This window comes from Hemibagrus wyckioides, unplaced genomic scaffold, assembly GCF_019097595.1.
Source record: "Hemibagrus wyckioides isolate EC202008001 unplaced genomic scaffold, SWU_Hwy_1.0 Contig31, whole genome shotgun sequence".
NCBI lineage: Eukaryota > Metazoa > Chordata > Actinopteri > Siluriformes > Bagridae > Hemibagrus > Hemibagrus wyckioides.
Window position 1 is genome coordinate 94845 of NW_026690793.1, and position 4478 is coordinate 99322.

Consider the following 4478-nt stretch of genomic DNA (forward strand, 5'->3'; position numbering starts at 1 on the left):
CAAGAAATTACTAGATTAATACAAACATGCTTATTAATTAATGCAATTATTTAACTGATTAAATATCATTGTAATAATTAATAACTGATTGAAAATTACCTGTAACTAGAGTGAGAATCAGTGGTATGTATCTCACTATGTACAGTAAGTTGTATAGTTGATCCATTTCTGAACACAGCTCTGTGAGGATTCTGTATAATAGTGCTGTATGTGCTGAACTTTACACGTCTCTAGAAGGCCACACCCAGGAAGTGATGCAGTTGTAGTGTAGAGTCATTAATATGTCTGTGTTGTATTTTAAGATTCATCATCTATACCATACTATAAGCCTTTATCTGTTTGTGTGTTTTTTTAATTATTTGTACATTTATAAATAATTATGATAATTTCCTATGACAAAAATCATAGGAAACTGGATCCATGAGTAAACTGGATCCAATCTCTCATAAGTAAATTTGCTGTGTCTGTTCCCAAAAGGTAATTAAATTCAGTTCACTTCATTTTCATTCATATCACTTTTAACAATAGACACTGTCTCAATGCAGCTTTACAGAAATACAGAAATTCAGAATAGAAATTACAAAGTTGAAAATTAACTTTACCCCTAATGAGCAACTCTGAGGCAACAGCGGCAAGAAAAAACTCTGTGAGACGATATGAGGAAGACTCAAATGTGAACCCATCCTCATCTGGGTGATACCAGAGAGTGTGATTATGAATAAATTACCTTCTAATTGTATATTATCAAACATTAAAAGCAGCAGAGGAGATGATCAGATCCACTTGTTTAGTTTTATCATCAACTTTAGCAGACAGACGTGGTGGCATAGGGTTTTACCTTTTACCCTCCTTTCTGAAAAGGTCAATGATAACTTACCTAATGAAAGCCACAGACACATGAATATAACAGTGAACATGATGAATGGTGTTAGTAAAATGACAATATTCTGAGGTCTTTCTGTACTCTATTATATTAATATTTCAGAGGTTCATGTCTCCACAAAGTGTGACATTCTCCATCCCGCTCCCTGTATTCCAGAGATAGGCTCCAGGTTGGAGCTTTAATTTTCAGAGGTAATTACAGTGGGATTTGAACCTCCTTGGACCTCTGGAGAAACAAACTTCCAAGCGAGAACCAAGCCGGCAGTGCAAGTTTCCATTAGTTTTATCCCAACCACTCTATTCCATGTAAAACCAGGGCTCGTCCGGGATTTGAACCCGGGACCTCTCGCACCCTAAGCGAGAATCATACCCCTAGACCAACGAGCCAGGTCAGCCCCGCCACCTTGATGTGCGTCAATGAAGGTTCACTGTACTCTGTAACTGTATGACCTTCTTGCTCATATGGACTGGGGTCCGAGTAAAAGGAACTCGGTTACACAAAGTCAAGTTAACAATAAAGCGAGGCTCCTGTGGGATTCAAACCTTTTTGGAATCCAGACGCTAAGTGTGAACCAAGTAAGCAGCTCTTGCCATTGGGCCAAATATATCATTTACAGGGTTGTTACTGTAGTCTTAGATTTCTGTTCTTGGTGAACAGGAATGAAACCCGATGTGGTCTTTAGCTGTTGTAGCTCATCTACCTCAAGAATGGATTATGGAGCACTATTTCAGTAGAGCTTATTTATTTCCTGATTGTGTGATGGAAACTGTGTTTTTATTTTCCAGAGTTCTTATTCTTAGTTATACATACTTTCAGGTATCCTGTAATTCTCAAAAATATATTAAACACCCTGCAAAGACACACATGATGAACACAGTAAATCTCATTCTCAGTAAAATAAACAAACAAACAAACATAAAATAAAAATAAATCAGATCAGCTGCTTGTCAAAAGAGTTGTACAATATCCACATTTTTATTCCTAGAACAGAATCAAATTCCAGCATGTGATCTTTACACTGTCATTAAGTAAATAAACCATCAAACCTGCCACTATTGTTTATGAGAACTGCACTTAATACTGCAGAGGGAGTGAACATGTGGCTTCTTCAAACACACACCTAACTTTTCTATCTGTATTTGGATTCACTTAGAATGTTTTGTCTATTCACTTCAAATAAAGTATTCATATATGGTTATATACATACATTTCTATTGGATCAATAATCAGAATGCTGATGTTATGCATAGCTTCCAGTCTTTTCTTCTTATTGTGATTCTTTAACACTTTCATGTTTGAGGTCTCTGTAGGTTTTTGGACAGTGAAGTTGACTTTCCTGTCACTGTGGGCTGCAAGGCGCAGTAGTACAGTGCAGAGTCTGATACTGAAGCAGGCGAGATCTCCAAATCCACACGCTTCAGACTCTTATGAACTTTAGCAGACAAATGAGGATGAGGAGTATCACCTGTCTGATTCCCTCCCGATTCCGTCAACAGAACGAGGAATTCTGGTGCTGCATTGGAATATTGTCCATACCACTGTAGATTGTTCATAGAAACAGTGTATTTATAATCACAGGAGAGTGTAACTGCTTGCTCCTCTTTACCATAGACAGCAGAAGATGTTGGAGTAATGCTGTCCTGTGTGCTCTCACCTGAAGAGGACATTTATTTCAGAATATTATCATTTTATATTATACAGTATACATACAGTACATGCTTACAATCTAAAACACTCACACATGGAAACATTTCTTTACTAGTTATAAAACATTTAAACATGATATATGGGGATAAATAAAATATAAGCTTACCTATGAACATGGTAAAAAACAGAAACATACAGAAAACCATCATGTTTTAATTTCCTCTGTTCTTCTGAAAGTTTCCTTTTTATGTTATTGTAAATGTCAAGTTTCCTTCTACTCTGTCTTCAGTGAAGCATCTAAGCATTTCTTGTGTACAAAGCCTCAACTGTAGCTTCCCTCTGTTTTAACCAATCAGAGTGCAGGATGTGCCACATTATGTAAAATACACACACATGTTCTAAAAGAATATAATGAGTAAAAGATTCATATATTTACTTCCTGTATTTCCTATTTCTATGAACTTAAACCTTTTCTAATCTACAAAATATATTGTTGCAATTACAAACAATTCTTATTGTGAAATTAAATTCTTCAGCAGATTTATACACCCTTAAAGTCTAAACAAAACACCAAATTATAACAATATAAAACCCCTAACAAGGTGGTGTTTGAGAGCATGTGCACAAATACATAAGCATCTTGTATTAAGCTCAAGATTCTGCAGTAATTCAAGTGTTTCAGTCGGACTGCACTCCACACACCATGTATCTGTGCTGAAGCTTTGTTCAGGTTTAATGTTCATGGCTACTTTAACACTCCACATGGTTCTGTTGTGTCCAGGTCCAATCAGGTTCAGTTCTAGAGTATTTTCATGTCATGTACTGCCATCTGCAGGAGCTGAATTTAAATAGACATATACATTATTTACATGAAGAACCATCAATATATTTTAAAACAAAAGTATTGCTCACCACGCTGGGAATAGTTCACAGTTTCAATTCACAGATTCATTTGGAATCATTACAGCATTTCAGCATATCAGAACACAAGAATAACCCGTCTTTTTCTTTTTTATCTGTATTTCTGACATTAACCTAGACAAAAACAAGTCCTCAGATTCAGCATCCTTAAAGAGACAAATTTGCTGGTGTGCTTGTGATTATTGTCCTTTAATATGACCCAGTTTCAGCACAACATAAGCTCATGGACAGTCTTACATTTGTCTCAAGAATATTCTAATATAAAGTGGAGATCATCAATGTCCAAATGATTAAAAGTTTTCTAGAGCCTGTGGCTGCAAAACAACCGAATCCTCACCCCTCCACCAACATGACACTTGGTATGAGGTGTTTGTTGTGATAAACTCTGTTTGACCTTCACCAAACATGAAACTATGAATAATGATTAACCATCAGTCCAAAAAAATATTGTTCCCGAATTTGTTAAGATGCTGCCTTGTTTTTTTGTAGAGAAAGGGCTTCTTAAGTGCTTAAGTGAAGAGTAAGTGCTGTTTCCACAGGTCAGGGTCGTAACACTTAAGACCTGGGAAATGCAACTGTGAATGGATTTTTGCTGATCCATTTAAAATTTGGCAGACATTGTACATCCATTTAACTGAAAATACAAATGTTAATACACAATTTCCATTTTCATTTCATTTTCACTCAATCTTGATGAATTTCATTATGATCAATAAAAGGAAAGCAAATTTGACTAACACTTTCCTTATTCATCCATTTTAACTTCTTGTAACTATACAATGGAATTATGGTCTGGAGTGCTCACATTTTGTTCTGGATCTTAGTTCACATTTGGTAAAGTAACATACATTTATACACACAGGTATAATAAACACATGAAAGAATAAATAAATGTATGAATGGAAAATAAATTACAGGATATATAATTATAGGATATTGTTTGTACCAATAAAGCAGAATGTTATCTCTGCTTCACTTATATGAACATTTCAGAGTAACAGTGTACTGAATAAACAAAAAGTAACCA

At 35.4% G+C, this 4478-nt stretch overlaps 1 non-coding gene across 1 annotated transcript; it reads right to left on the bottom strand.

Annotated features, from left to right (window-relative positions):
* Positions 1-1197: 1197 nt before the first annotated feature.
* On the bottom strand, positions 1198-1269 carry trnap-agg (transfer RNA proline (anticodon AGG)). Its single transcript has one exon. It is a non-coding gene; the product is annotated as a tRNA-Pro (tRNA).
* Positions 1270-4478: the final 3209 nt, after the last annotated feature.